The sequence below is a fragment of the Manacus vitellinus genome, unplaced genomic scaffold (genome assembly GCF_001715985.3).
Source record: "Manacus vitellinus isolate BGI_N305 unplaced genomic scaffold, ASM171598v3 scaffold_83_pilon, whole genome shotgun sequence".
In the NCBI taxonomy this organism is placed as follows: Eukaryota; Metazoa; Chordata; class Aves; order Passeriformes; family Pipridae; genus Manacus; species Manacus vitellinus.
In genome coordinates this window covers 1,824,460-1,840,476 of record NW_021940836.1, presented here as the reverse complement: position 1 = coordinate 1,840,476, position 16,017 = coordinate 1,824,460, and the positions used below count along the sequence as shown (strand labels likewise).

Here is a 16,017-nt window from a genome sequence, read left to right as displayed (position 1 = left end):
TACAAACTCTGCTCTATATACTGTCTGTAAGTCTACAAAAGAGAATTTTTCTAGTATTTTATGAAGTAGATCAAGACTTAATTACCTTGTTAGGAAGTGGCTTGCAGAGTACACTTAAAAGGGAAATCTCTCATTCCTCACACTGTGCAAAGCAGTAACTTCAGCTGCATTTCTGTTGTTTTTGTGATCTTCTTAGTCATCACATTATCTTACAAGTTTGGGAAAGAAAACAAGGAAAAGCCACTGGCAATCTCTGATCTGAATTTGTTTAATAATACCATCCTATTTAATTTTTTTTCATGTTTCCACACAAATCTTCTGCTCTGCAACTACTTATTAAGCCTGAGGACTGTCTGCTGAAGGAAACTTAGCTTCCGTAGTAGGAAGGAACCACGTGTAGTTCCTACCTAGGCTAACAAAAGCTTAAGCAGACTTACCAGTGGTGTGAATATGGTAGCATATACTCTTTTTTAATAGCTCTAATTTCTATATGTACACATGGTGCAGAACAAAGCAGAGATTACAAAAAGAGGTGATGAAGCCTTGGTATCCTACTCCCTGGCATAACACAAATTACCAAGAAGGATACTGAGCAGAGGAGGATTGGGCCTACTTAGCTTATTAGATCTTTTTCTTGGGTATGCTTATGATGCCTGTTTGTTACAGAGATTAGTCATGTATCTGCAATGTTGGATGGTTTTTCTCCATTTGTACACAAGGATGTGCTGCTCCCAGTGGAAATAAATAAATAAACAAACACAGTAACTCCTGCTTTTTTTCAGTACCAGTGTGTGGTTTGGATGTGTGTGTGTCACGATGGAACTGTGAGTTTAGGCTTGGCAAACTATTATTGGATCATTTACGTTGGAAATTATTACTCATAATTAGTGCTAATAAGGTGGTGCCTTGCCATTGGGCATACTGATAAAAACATCAGGTGGAAGCCTTGATCTTGGTCTGTATAAGATGTGGTTCAGGTATGATTTTCATTATGGGCATTTATTTGGATTGTCATAACTGTATGGCCTGGGCTGGTTGCATGTTTCGTCTGTTTAGCTTTTCAATCTGAAACGCATCAGCCAGAGATTGTGGCATCCCTGGTGACTAGGCATGGCATACACAGGTTAAGAGCAGAAAGGCTGATTCCTGTCTTTTTTCTATTTATGAAGAGAGACAACACAATGAAAAAATAGGATGATTAATGAAATAAGCAGCATTTCCAGCATACCAACTGCTTCTTTGTGGCTGAGCATGAAGGCATCATCCTTAGCCTAAATTTCATTATGGAGGCTGCAATGCTATTCTTATGGATTTTGTAAAGTTCTCCTTGCCAAATGACAGCATGGGAGAAAACATCACTGTGCTTGAGGGAGTTCCAGCCTGATGAATAGCAAATGGTGATACCTGGCAGACTGCCTGCCTGCACTGTTCCAGATACACCACTATGCCCTGCCTCAGGACATTCAGTGAAGCTGGAGATGCTGCAGCTCCTAGAGAGAAATTTCTTTGATCCACTTGAACAAGAAAATGTGAGCACCATCCCACAGAGATTATCCTTCTGTGACTGTAACTTATTGAATTTGTTTATTCCAGTGGCATATTCTCTGGCAGGAATATCTAAGGATCAAAATAATAATTTTTGAGCATTTTCCTGTTGGTGTTTAGGTGTGTAGGTTCACAGCATGGCCCTTCAAAATCACCAGCGCAAGCGATTTCTTTCTGGCTGGCCAAATTTCTTGCCCTCTGAATTTTTCTCGGCGGTTTCAGCTCCTGTATTGCTCTTAATCCTGCTACCCACGATCCTCAGAGTAAGCATTCCTTTGTCTGCATCCGCTGAGGGTTGTGGTCTGGAGGCTGCACTCCAGGCACTCCTGCCTCACAGGGGACAGCACTGACCTGAATACACATCACAGCACTCACAGCCACTTGCATCAGGAAACAAGTAAATAAATAACTGCAGCATTGCAGTTAAGTGGTCAAGAGAGCTTGGATCAAGACTAGATCTACCTATCCCCTGGGGTGTATGCTAAGCCTTAGGCTCCTTCTTTTTGGCACAGTAATTTCTAAACAGTGTGTTGCACTGTGACAAAATTCCTGTTGAAATTTTTTGTCCTTATTTCCTTAGGCACTTTCATGATTATTCGTGATTCTACTTTCATCTTCACTTCAGGCACTGCTGGGTACACTCTGATGAGTATTGCTATGGCAGTTAAAGTTTGTTCTGCCTCTCTGGTGTGGACTACTGCTTCACATCACAGCTATCAGAATGAACAAGTGCTGAGGCTTCTACCTAACAACAAAGCCAAACAAGTAGATAGTCGATAAAGATGCATCTGAGGGAAGACACTTGGTTTGGGAGAGGAGCGGGCAAAATGCAGGTACACGTTTCCTTCTGCTGACTTTTCTAGAGAGGTCAAGTGCACCCTCAGCAAGTTTGCAGATGACACAAAGCTGTGTGGTGCAGTTGACACACCTGAAGGATGGGATGCCATCCAGAGGGACCTGGACAAGCTTGAGGAGTGGGCCTGTGGGAGTTTCTTGAGGTTCAACGAGGCCAAGTGCAAAGTGCTGCATGTGGATCAGCTGGTTTCAATACAACAGCTGGTTTCAATACAGATGGGGGATGAATGGATTGAGAACAGCCCTGTAAAGAAGACTTGGGAGTGCTGGTGGATGAGAGGCTGAGCATGACCTGGCAATGTGCACTTGCAGCCCGGAAAGCCAGTTGTATCTTGGGCCACATCAAAAGCAGTGTGGGCAGCAGGTCAAGGGAGGTGATTCTGCCCCTCTACTCTGCTCTGGTGAGACCCCACCTAGAGTACCATGTCCAGTGCTGGGGTCATAAGTACAAAAAAGACGTGGACCTGTTGGAGTGAGTCCAGAGTAGAGCCACAAAAACTATTGGAGGGCTGCAGCATCTCTGCTATGGAAATAGGCTGAGAGACTTGGGGTTGTTCAGCCTCAAGAAGAGAAGGCTCTGGGTAAGACCATACAGTCTCCTAAAGGGGCACCTGTCAGTACATAAAAGGGCTGCAACAGAGCTGGAGAGGGATTTTTGACAGGGGCATGGAGTGACAGGACAAGAGGGAATGGCTTTAAACTGAAAGAGGATACTTTTAGACTAGATGTTAGGAAAAAATTCTTTCCTGTGAGAGTGGTAAGGCACCAGCTGTGGCTGCCCCATCCCTAGAATTGTTCAAGGCCAGTCTGGATGGGGCCCTGAGCAACATGGTCTAGTGGAAGGTACCCATGGCAGGGGGGTTGGAATTAGATGATCTTACAGGTATTTCTAACCCAAACCATTCTAAGGTTGTATGGGAGCTCCAACCTGAGGTGACAGCTAACAGCTGCAGAATGGAAATATCTTAAACTGATGCAGCTGTTGCTAAGTGACTGAGCCAAATTTAGCATTTTAATTTAGCAAATTTCACACATTAATGTAGCAAACAGGTGTTAATTTATTACATTAACTATAAATATATTTATGTTCCTTTTTTCCACTTTGCATTTGAGACTGCCTGGCAATAGTGTGAGGAAATTGATTTGAAACTCTAATATTGTCTGGTTTCACCACTCTTTCCTAGCTGATCTTGTGGTATGGTTTGTATCTTGCCATCTGACTCCTTAATTGCAGTTTGCAATGAAGAAAACCATATAATACTTGAATTGCAAGCTAATCTCTGTTATAAGCAAATGAAATAATTATTTGGAAAACTAATCAGGAAGCATTCAAATCTTCCTTGGTGATATGCCTACTTTAGTTGGACAGCTTGCTTCCTTCTAGATCGCAAGCATCAGCGTTAAGATTAGCCCAGCATTGTGAAAGCGCTTACTTGGCATTTCATCATCAGCATGAGTACTGCTGGATTTGTGACACTGCTCCTCTGCCAACGTCAAACGGATTTAGGCATAGCAGCCCTCGCATACTCGTGCTGAAACCTGGTCAGTCCTGAAACAGCATGTTAAAACAAGAGCTTACAGTTTGATGCATGGCTGAGAATTCAGAGACTGATACAGATACCTTGCAACTGGATACCCATGAGAATAAAAGAGCTGAACTGAAAGAGATTAAGCAGCTCTTTGTAAATTCTCCCCTGTGAAGTCCAAGGAACTGAGAGCTTCATTGTTTTGTAACCACTTAAAAATTAAAGGGGGAAAACAATTACTTCAGCATGGTCTTCTTGAATACGGTCTTATTAAATGTGCTCTTCCCAGGAATCTAGGCATACAGGCAAAAATAAGAAATCCTCAATACACAGATTTCACAACAGAGCATTGTCCACCATGGAACTTAAATGTTCCCAAACCCAGTTCCCTGTTGACAAGTAGCTTTCCCACCCTGTTTCCAACACAGTCCCCATCCATCAGCAGCTGACTCACTTTCTGCACTGTTTTTTGAAAATTATTTACCTTGGGCCTCTAGGCCCTTTTTCTCTATACAGCCATTTACACCTTCCTCTTTGGGTGGGATAAAGGCCACCGTCAACAGAGAATAAGTTTCAGCATCCTGTTTTTCTGCAGGGCTGCTGTCTGCTAACACAAAGCCTTTGGACAGACACTGCCAATCTGATGCAAATGGGAAAATTAAACATTTCTTCTCTGTAGTTCATCTGCCTGCTGAAGATTAGTTCTCTGTATGACTGCAGAGCCGGGTCTCTTCCAGGAGGTTTACATTTGCTGCAATTGGAAGCATTCAGAGGCAACTTAAAGGATTGATCTAGTCTGAGAGCAGAACCGGGAGGTAGGAGCTCCTGAATTCAAAAGGCATTATTGCAGTAGTTTTGCTGCACAGCCTGAGGCTACAGGTTGAGCTCTTACTTCATTTTCCCCATCTGTGATACAGCTCATAGGATGGTTTGGTGATTAATTTATGCTGATGAAGTTAATTACTTGGTCAGAATTTAATAATTTGATAAGAATCTCTATATATCCCAGGAAATGTGGCAAAAAGAAAAGCAAAATAACCAGCCCTAAAACTGATAATTAAAAAACCGAGACAAGATGGTGAAATTCAGGATAGAAACCTCTTCAGAGATATTTTTTTATGGCCAGTTCAGCCAGTGCAACTTGACATTCCTCTGATTTCAAAGGCAGTTTGACAGAAATGTGAAGTTAGAGGATAGTATGTTCCTGAAACCTCAGTTTTACCCTGGCAGTTTTGGAAGATCAATGTGGTGTGCTAAGGCAGCCAGTGAAAAAGTTCAGGGGATTGTATGTTGTTATTTAGTGGTTCTTGCAGGTATATACAAGGAAGCAATTGGAAAGGATTACGCAATTAAATTAATTTATTAAGATTTCCTGTGTCCTGCAGAACAATCCGTGACTCATAAGCGATTTGGACAGCACTGAGATGTACATCATATCAAAGGAATTTTGCAGGGCCAGCTCTCTTGGCAGGCTTGTTGTGATCTATATCTCCAGTGTAACTTTGGTTATAGTGTGACCAACCAGTATAATTAAATTACCAGTGTCACTGTCCTCAGCAAAATTGCCCCTTAGCTTGCATAGCTCCCTCTGTTGGACTAACTATTCAAGCTCTCTTTGCCCCGCAAAATGGGTGCTCCATCTCTCCTGCTTTTTGATGAGTTAATAATTTGAATTATCTTGCTGTTTTTATGGTATTTTGTCTGCTCCAGGTTAGTTCAGATAATGTTGCTGAAGACCTTTACTTTGCACTTTAATAGAATTTAACTGCACTGATGTTTGAAGCTGCTATGAAATCTCTCAAATTCAACGTAGTTTTTCCAAAACATTTGAAGTCAGCTACTCTATAATCTTTTTGTTATGATCCACTTAGTCCCCCTTGGACACAATGCAAACAGGTAGAAATGAAGGGTAGTGTTTTCGTATTTTCATGGCTTGCTTGTGAAACCTCTGAAATGCCTGGAGACTCCATGTCTGTCAGTGCTCTGCAGTTTTTGGTTGCTATTCATGTAACCCAGTGAGGCAGAAGAGCAGAGATAAGGGAAAGAACAGAGGAAGATTTCTCTCTGCAGTTTATTCTCCAGGGTTTTGTTCAGTCCAGTTTTAAATGGCTCTGGCTACTGAAGTGATTCAAGCTATGACATTTTGGCAGGGTGTGAAACAAAATCTGGCGGAGGTGCTATGACTGAAGGGCTGGTTTTGTTCTCTCTGAAATGTGTAGCAAATCTCTCACTGGCTTCAGTCAGAACAGGATCAGGTCCTCCGAGTCATTCAGTTTGAATAAGCTCCACAAAACCAGGAAAAGAATCTAATTTTGTTGTACCATTACACTGTTACAATCTCTTTCAGGCTCCCCCTCCTCTGTTTACAGTGTCCTCCCATGCAACTAAGACTTTCTGTGTAGAAAAAATGAGCTGCTTTTGTTAGGTTTTGAGCAATAAATAGCCCTGGATTAGTAGTCCCTGTCTGATGTCTCATTCGGACTGTCTCTTGCACTACCTAGCTTTGCTTTTAAGCCCTGATACTGGAAGTGGAAACTCTCCAGATGCATACTTTAAAAAAATCAATAAAGAGAGGAAAAACTAATTGATTTTGAAATTATTTTTATTATTATTTTCTTTATAAGATAGCCCATTAAACTTGGGGAGTCCCTAATGAAAGGTAAGTTTGCTGCAGCCTTGTTTTTCCAGAGTCGTCTCCCCTTGATGTTATAGCTTTCTTTTTTATTTCTCCCCACATATAGGTAAAAGGAAATTTTAAAAAATAACATAGTTCTGAATAATTTGGATTAATTTCACTTTCAGAAGCATTATTCTGGTTTTCTTACGGGTTTAGCAGGAGCTGTTGAACTCAAGTTACGAGTAAATCCATTTCCAATGTGTTACTCCACAGGCTCACAGAGGAGGATTTATCTCATCACAGATCTATAGTAAAACACAATAAAATAAATGGAAAAGTGATTCTGAGTGTCTGTTATAAAACCTTTTCAACTCTGTAAGCTGAATCCTGGAAGGAAAACCTGTCGCAGACGTGTCTGTTGGGAAACCTGTTCTAGGCAGCAAATTTATATTTTGAGCAATGTTACTTTTTTCTGAATTCTTTGTATTGAGAAGAGAAGCTTAGAGTCATGGTTCGGGTCCAGTCCAGAGAACCTGTTCACACCTGAGGCCAGGACAGTCACTCAAACAGTTCTAAGAAGTCTCTGCCACACAAGGGTCCAGGCCAGGACCACTTGTCCTGGTGGCTGAACAGCAGCCAGCAACCATAGACAGTTCTGTGATTTCTGCAGGTATTTTGCCAGTCGGGAGACAGGCTCTCCTGTGCTTGAGACGTTTGTCTGCTGTTACTATGCTGCTTTCCACACTTCCTTAACTGTCAGCAATTCTTTCATGCTCCAAAGGCCCAAGTGAATAAGCAGTATTTATGACCTCTCCCTCCCCCCACACCTCTCAGCGGTGCCCCTCTCGCTCTCCCTGGGTGCCTCATTCTTTGTCTGCAGCTGCCTGTATTTTGTAAAGTAGAGCTGCTGTCATGATTCTTCACTATGAGACTGGTGAGGCATTGGAATGGTTGCCCAGAGAAGCTGTGGATGCCCCAACCTTGGAAGTGTTCAAGGCCAGGTTGGATGGGGCTTTCAGCAATTTGGTCTAGTGGAAGGTGTCCCTGCCCATGGCAGACGTGTTGGAACTAGATCACCTTTAAGGTCCCTTCCTTTCTAGGATTCTACAATTTCCAGTTGAGACGGAACACTGAACACTAAAGGAGTGTCTAGACCATATTTGTGTCCTCACCTTAGGTTGGGTGGTGGGATCAGGGAAGGAAGGGGCTTTCAAAAGTTAAGTGAATGATTAAATAAGGCAGGGGGTGGAAGGAAGGGGAAAGGAGAGGAAATAGATGTTTCAAGAAACAGCTGGAGAAGAATAGGGGCAGGGATGGATAGGGGCTTTTTGGACTGCAGGCAGAGGGAAGTTCTGATGCAGGGAAGTATAGCTACGACTGCAGTTGGAGAAGGAAAGAGGAAATTTTGAGTCTAGTTCCTGCTTTTTATATCTGAAAACAGACTTTTCTGTTATGGTACTCGTTTCCACAGAGTCTTGCACAATGTAGGATTAACACACATAATGGTCAGCCCCTGGACTTTGCATAGCTCCAGTGACTGACCCAATGTGTTTGAAACTTATACCCCCAACCGCAAAAAGAGCTTATGACATTTCAATTTGTTTTTTACCTAAGATTACCAGTGGCTGGTCATATTTTTTCGAAAAACAAACTATTTGCATCATTGAGAAAACATACAAAATCTAAGCCAAAACCAGGATCCTGTAGAGCTCCAAAGAAACTCACCCCATGTTTTTAAGCTTGAATTAGCAGCATGCCTCAAAACTCAGATATATGTGTTTAAATTCAGCTATTAGCTAATGAATCAAAGACTGACCTCACCGTTAAGCCATTGCCCATCTGTATTTTATGACTTCCAGAGATACACAAGGCTTCCAGAATCGAATAGTCATTTGTGGCTTCCCTAGTATTCCCCCGACTTGCTGACTGCTCACCAAAGCACTGAACGCTCTTAGCTGTCTCTGTGCAATTTCCTGGCTAAAGGAGATCTGGAATGTAAAAGTGTATTCATCATCAGAGGTTTTGCAAGATTCCAGGACTTCAGTGAAGCGGTAAGAGATGATTTAAAATTGGAATGGCATGAAGGTTCCTCTAAGTTTTCAGTCAACTATAGGGTAACTTAACCAACAAGAATGTAACCCTTAAGGAGAACCTGAATTATTTGGGATTTTAGTATCACAAAAATGTACCAGGTTGTAATAACTGTTATAACTGTACCAGACAGATCCTGGCCCTCTACTGTGAGCCTCTCGGTACAGAAATGGAGGACTAAGTGGCAAGTGGGAACATGTACAATATGACGCTCTAACCATTTATCTGGAGTGAAACAACTGCATAAAGCCAAATACTGAGAATTGGTAGCACATAAGCTGGATTTTTGACTTCAGTGCTAAGATCAAACAAGAGTAACCAACCCAGAGCTAGCTTTGCTAAAATGGTGACCCTGGTTCCTACTCCTGTATTTGAACTCATACTGGGCGGAGAAATCTTAGCAAACCTTTCTCCAGGATGTTAGGAGGTGCATGTCCATGTTAAATATGCATCAGATGTAATGTGCTTCTTGTATACGTTTTGGAACCGATTTTAACTTCCGTTGCGATGGGTATTACACACTATCTGACATCAGGATATGTAAGATGGGAACCAGATGCTGTTCTTCACTAGTCAGGTGTTCTGGTCCTTTTGTTATTTTTTACTTTGCTTTTCTGGCACTAAGACACCCTAAAACTTACCGAGGAAATGAAAAATCACTGCTGACGTGCTTTTGTGTGTTTGTTCAGGAAAAACATCGGTGCATCACAGATTTGTGTCCAGAAACACATTCCTCACTGCTTTAGTCTGCTGTATTATCTGGACAAAATGAAAAGGAGATAGTTGTGATTTGAAAGTGTTTTACATACATTTTGCAGAGCTGTACAAGCTTACATGATATGTAGGGCAGTGATGAATCATAGTCTGTCTTCTTCATCACATCACACCACTATAACAACATTACTCTGCTGGATTGACTTCTGATTTACTGGGTGAGAAACCCCCAGGCAGTGGTATGCTGACCCACCATCACCTTCAATTTTGCTTGCTGGTGCTTGCTGTTTTCTGCATCTTTGCAGTGAGATCTTTGGCTGAGGAACTTTGAAACTGTGTATTGTATAACTGTAGGACCTCTTTTTTCTTTTTGTCTTTTTCTTTTCCCAACTACTAAGACCTAGAGATTTGTAATTAGTTTTCAAGTCATTAATGAATTCTGGTTTCTTCCTTATAGGCTGCAGCCAATTTGTCTCTATTTGCTAGAGCAGATTAAAGGAGTGGACGGGTTATTGCAGGTGACTAAAGTGGTACATCCTAACAAGTTACTGTCCCTCAGCTAAGTTTTAGCATCTGTGATTACACATGTTCTTCTGTTCCCCCTGCACTGTGTCAGCCAAGATATCTGGGGATTTGATCTGGCTGAAAAACATCCAGAAAAAATCTTGGGTGAACCAGTTCCTTGATCTCTTCCCTTACATAGCTGCACAAATAGCTGTGCTGGCACAGTGCAGGGAATAGCTCAGGAACAGAGATGCACAGCAGAGTAAGAACTATTGATACTGGTACTGCTGACAAAGAAGAAATCATCAGGCTATGCCCTACAGCAGTGGTACTGCTTGTTCTGCTGTGTGTCTGAAGGGGAGCAAAATACAGTTCTTACGTGATCAGTATAAAACTGATTGTTCAACAGAGTTGGTCTTTGAGGCTGGGGCCTGGTGCCAGGCTTCTTCCCACAAAACACAGGAAACCCTTTGGAGGTGTAAGAAATCCCCTTTTTTGCCCACACTGGAAAAGAGCCATCTGACTTTAACCTGATTACAAGGCAGGATGGATCCTTTCCCTGAAAACCCCCTGAACACTTTGCTCTGAGTGCTTAGAAATGCAAATAAAATGATTTACATTTCACTCATTCCTTTCTCAAGTACCAAATTCTGGTTTGCAGTTGTAGCTTTATATCCCATTCTGGTGTTGTTCATGGACATCCTCCTCCTTTTGTTTTGGAACTCCCTCTGAAATATCCAGCAATAGTTTCAGACAAAGGAATCTCAAAATTTGGGAAAATTCAGAAAACTGTAAGTATTGTAATCCCAGAATATCCCTTCAGGATACCTCTTTAGGATTCCACATTACTGCAGAGTAGGATAATAGCAAAAGGTAAGAACACAGTTCTGAAAGTTTTGGTGAGATCCCTTGGCAGTAAATACACAAAGGTTTAATTGAAAGAATTTTTGAACTGAGTTAACCTGTGTATAGATTGTCTTTCCTCATTTTCAAGTGGCTTTAAAGCACCTATAATGGAAGTCCTGGTTATTTCACGCTTCTTTAAATACCTTTATACAGCTAGAGAAGGGGCTCTTAGTGTCACAGACTCCAGAATGGGTAAGGTTGGAAGGGACCACAGTGGGTCACCTGGTCCAACCTCCTTATTCAAGTAGAGTCATCCTCAAGCATGTTGCACAGAATTCCATCAGGATGGTTCTTGAATATCTCCAGTGAGGAAGACTCCACAACTTCTCTGGGCAATCTGTTACAGTGCGTGGTCACCTGCATAGTAAAGAAGTTCTTCCTCATATTCAGGTGGAACTTTCTGTGGATCATTTTCTGTTTTCTCTTGTCTTATTACTTGGCACGCTGAAAAGAGTCTGGCTCCATACTCATGACACTCTCCCTTCAGATACTTATAGACATTGATGAGGTCCCCTCTCGGTCACCCCTTCTCAAGGCTGAAGCTGCAGAGAAATGCTCCAGTCCCTTAATCATCTTTGTAGTTCCCCGTGGACCTGCTCCAGAAGCTCCATGTGTCTCTTGTACTGAGGAGTGCAAAACTGGACACGGTACTCCGGATGCAGCCTCACTAAGGCTGAGTAGAGCGCAGTACACCAGGTATGTATGGACCAGCCCTTAGGTCAACCACTGCAATTACCTTACTCGCCCATTTTCCATGGGGTTGAATGGATGTATTTGGCAAAATAACTTGCCAAACAAGGCGTGTTTTTGCGTATTCTCTTGCCTGGCTTCAAAAATTATTTTTTTAAATTATCAGGGTGTATCCATATTTCTGAAAAGGCTTTGGGATTTCAAGTGTGGTACAAAAGGAAGTTAGTCTTCAGGTCTCAGTTCAGGGCTGAAGGGTAACTGTTGGGTTTTAACTCCAGCTTTGATGGTGCCCCCTTTATGGATCTGGCATTTAAGCTGAGCTGCCTGGTTTTTGCCTCAGTTCCCCACCAGCAGCAACCCTGTAAGCTCCCATGTAACTGTGGGATTCTTGATACAGGCTGGTTCTGTGGCTGTCTTTGAAGCGAAGTTACTGATATACTACCCTGAACTGACACAAACACCTTTATGTTGCAACCAGAGGACAGACTACGGCCAGACAGTGCTTGGGGAAGCTCATGCCTGTGTGTGTGAATTTGAATCCAATTTTAAACGTATCCAACAGAGGGAAGCGATTCCAAGTGTTCAATTCCACAGCAGGTTCAGCTGATTGAAATCAGCTCTGTGGCAGTCCCACTCTATCAGTCCTAGACTCGCATTCTCGCTTCCTCCATTTGTTTACTTTCGCGATGTTAATTTTCTGCTGGTTTAGCTCCCGAACAAACTTGTCACTGGAACTCGGAAATGTTCGTACAAGGGGGAAGGGGAAGACTGTGGCAGCGCTGTCTTAATCAGTCATATATAGGGGGAATGTTGTCTCGGCACAAAAGGCAGATCTGGTGTCCTGTATTATTTGTCTCTCTTTTGCCTGTATCTACCTGCTCCACTCAACATTTCATTCTTGTACATCTAGATAGCAGGTCCGCAGAGCACAACCTCGCCGTGCCCGTGCTCTGTTCTGGAGAGCAGTGCAGCCGTACGTGCAGTCAAATCCTTCCTCTTTTCCTCTCTCGGCAGAGCACACGCGCTGAGCCGAAAACTCCTGTTAACTAGGGTGACAAGTTTCCAGCAAGCTTTAGATCACGGGGAGAGGGAACACCCGGATCTCGGCAATATAAGGTATAGACGCCTCGGCTTTTGCAACACAGCGGCAAGGCAGAGCCCTTTTTATTCTTGCCTTTTTTGGATCTGCGCGCACACGGCGCTCAGCACAATGGAGCCGGCTCAGCGATAGCACAGCGCGATACGGGGAGCAGAAATAAAGTCCTTGCAGCGCCGCTCGCCAAGGGTGTGATTGCCGGCGATCCACTCCCCGCGTGGCGGCTCCGCCGATGGCGTGATCGCCAAAGACTCCTACGTCCCAGGCCGGCGCCGCTCCCGCCCTCTGCCCTGCGGAGCCGCGGGGCTCTGGGCAGCCGCCACTTCCCGAGGCAGCACTGGGGAACACGGTCCGGAGTCCCGATCTGCCGCACCCGGAGGTACCACCCCCTCCCCCCAAAAAACTTTCCTCCGCGGGCCGCTCGGCTGCGATGCCGCGCCCGGGCGCCGATCGGAGGGGCAGGACCGACCCCCCTGCCCGGGTGCCGCGGGCCCCGCTGCCCACCTTGGCGGCCGGGGGCGGCGGGGCGGGCCCCCGCAGCCAATGGCCGCGGCAAGGCGGGCAGGGTGCGGGAGCGGGGTGCCGGCCCACAAATAGGGCGGCGGGGAGGGAGGGACGGCGGTGTGGTGGAGCGGCCGGCGCGGAGCCGCGGGAGACGCGGCAGCACCTTGCGCGGGCGGAAGGTGAGTCCTGCCGCGCCGGGGAAGGGGATTTCCTCCCTTGTTTTGTAACCGGGAAGTTTGCACCAGAGGTTGAGCGGGGCTTCTTTTTTCTTCTTCCCACCTCCCCCCCCTCCTTCTTTTTTTCTTTTCTTTTAGGAGGGAGGTGCGGAGCCTGCCTTCCCCCTCCGGTCTCCCCCGCCTCCTACCTCCCCGGCTCATTCATTTGATAAAGGGAGTTGTCCTCAGCCCCCGGGCTGTGCAAGCGGGGAGCCGCTCGGGGCCTCATGCTTGGGGTCTCGGGGCAGAGGTTGGGGTGGGAATCGGGGCTCAGCCCAGAGTTTCTGCCGAGCACCCCGTCCAGGCTCCGATTGGAGAGGCGGGCGCTTTGGGCAAACACAAAGAATTGAGGAGCTGGACCCATGCTGGGCGATGGGGTGATGAAGCCCTAGGCTTTGTGTGGCTGGTGCGGAGGGATGGCGAGGTGGGAGCTTGTGTTTTAACCCCTCCGCTCGCGTGTGTGTACGAAAGCGTGGCTTTTTGCTAGTAAAGTACTTAAAAGCAAAGCTGAACTTAGGATCGTGGGATGATTCAGATGGGAAGAGACCTCAAAAGGTCTCTAGTCCAGCCTCCTTCAAAGCAGGGGCTTCTGCCAGGGGAGTGGGTAGCAGTGAAGGAACATCGGAGATGGGTGGCACCTCTGGGTGCTCTTGAGTGCCCCTGGGAGACCGAAGGAGAGGCAGCACCAGCAGGGCGAGTCATCAGGGGCAGCAGCGCTTCTGTCTTCCACTGTGCATGGAAATGCCCTAATCCACAGCTCTTCCATGCCTGCAGTCCGTGTTCTTGATGCTTTTGTTATCCAGAGGGCTTAAAATTCATGATTGTTGGGAATAGCTGGCTCCATCCCGTATGTGTGTCACGGTGCATCTGTTCCTGCTGAGTATTACTTGAGCCTTATTCCGACATTGCCTCCAGGAGTTTTTTTCTTCAGGAACAAGTTTTATAAATAGGTGTCAAAACCTGGCTCTTTGCTTGGGACCTGTTACCGGCTGTAAGGCTTGTACTTGATGTGGTAATTAAGTATGAGATATATGTGTGTGTGTGTGTGTGTGTGTGTGTAAGAACAATTGTAAAAGCTGTTTAGTTAGCCAAGATTTTAATTTTCAAAGTGAAAGCAGGTATTGTAGTTGGGTGAAATGGCTGTGTCGGGCTCAGACGGAAGACTGTTTTCTTTGCTTGCAATTACTCTTTGTACAGTGGCTTACTGATGCCTTTCACTGAACTACCTCCCCCTTTTCTTTACCTGGAGTTTCCTGGTGTTGCGCACATTCACTGGCCAAGCAGGGAGCATCTTCCTGTTTGCTGCTCTAATACTTCTTAGTGTGGGTGTGTTCATCTTGTTCTCAGCTTTTTAGGGTAAGGCTGGAAAAACTCCTTGTGGAACAGTTTGTGTGTGTGTCCAGTGAATGCTTGGAAATTGCTTTTCCCTGTGCACTTTCTGTGGATAAGTCAGAGAAGTGAAATTCATTTCTGCACAGAGAACAGAAGGTATGGTGGGAATTTAAATATGTCTGTGTACTGATTCTGTTTAACTCTGGATTGCCTGTCTTGTGCCACGGGGAAGAATTTGTTCTCAGCTGTACTGTATAGCAAAGCTGGAGATTAAAACTGGAGGCTGATAAGACTTTTTTTTTTTTTTTAGCCTTTTTGAGTCCCGTGGGGAGGAACCAACATCTTTAAATGGGATGGTATAACTACCATTCTTTGATTTGGAAATGAAAGCCAAAAATAAAATTGAAGAGCAAAATGCTCTTGTATCATGACAGCAAGAATGCTTTTACTGGTTTTAGGAAATATTATGTGCTCTGGATGTTGCTCAGAAAAAAAGAATAAGGAGAAGTGAGGCTTTTAGTTCATACTTTTCTGTGCATCATGGGGATATTGGAAGAAATGTGCGACAAGTTCAGTATAACTGCCACAAGTGAAAACGTATTTTTTGTTTATTGTGTTTATGACTGCCTTACTTGCGCTGAACTGAAAACTGATGCTGTGTCTTTTTGCCTGAGAGGTCAAAGAACTGCTTGATTATCCTTTTCCAGGTCTGTGGAGGGAGACTTTTTCTCTCAGCTTTGACTCCAATGCATAAATTTCACCTAGTTTGCTAACTAGTGTTTTGTCTTTTTTTGAATGTGAGTGAGCTGCAGTGTGGCTTCTTTCCTTCTTTCTCCTTTTTTTGCACCTGTCTCACTTCCTTGGTGTGGGAAGTTTTGTAGTTTCCAAAGCTAGTTGTTATGGTCCAGTTCCCTTACATTTGTAAGAGGGTACAGAACCACCTAGAGCTAAAACAGACTTTTCTCTGTAGCAAAATACAGAAGTGATCCAGAGCTCCACCCTTAAAGTGATCTGGTTTTACAGTTCATCCTGTCAACAGCAGATAAGAGAAGCAAATAGACTTGTAAAGGAACTGATCCGTCTGGGTGAGGAGGTACAAGACATAAACTAAAACCAGGCAACTAAAAATAAGTCATATTTCTTTAAAGCCTAGGCAGGCATTAGCCCTTTTATAGGTACAAGAATACCTCTTGTTGGCTTTTTACCTCTATTGGAAGGCAAAAGAATATTGTGTGCCAGGATTGTGTTGTGTGAAAGAACCTTTTTCTATACCTGGCAAGGAGCTGAACTGTTTTTCTCAGCCTGATGTCTTGGCCTGTATAGGAATTGGGGAGAATGTAAGCATGTTCTGCTTGATGCTGAGGGCTTGCTCTTATGGAGAAAATAGTCTAGTGTGTGACTCATGCACTTGTACAGCTCTGA

General features: G+C 44.3%; 1 protein-coding gene and 1 long non-coding RNA gene across 3 annotated transcripts in view; one reads left to right on the top strand and one right to left on the bottom strand.

The window, feature by feature from the left end:
* Window positions 1-6,554: 6,554 nt before the first annotated feature.
* LOC108641857 lies at window positions 6,555-11,135 on the bottom strand. Its single transcript, XR_001922321.2, has 3 exons — window positions 10,471-11,135; window positions 9,276-9,393; window positions 6,555-6,848 (listed from the first exon to the last, which is right to left on the bottom strand). It is a non-coding gene; the product is annotated as an uncharacterized LOC108641857 (long non-coding RNA).
* A 1,410-nt stretch (window positions 11,136-12,545) lies between these two features.
* The window catches only part of PAK1 (p21 (RAC1) activated kinase 1), a 71,893-nt gene continuing 68,421 nt past the window's right edge, over window positions 12,546-16,017 (top strand). The window contains exon 1 of one of the 2 annotated variants that reach the window (XM_018085607.3): window positions 12,546-12,564. The gene's annotated coding sequence lies outside the window, so the exon portion shown is untranslated. Of the gene's footprint in view, window positions 12,565-12,843; window positions 12,924-16,017 lie in introns of those variants that run through there. The other variant, XM_008924922.3, reaches the window with a different exon arrangement.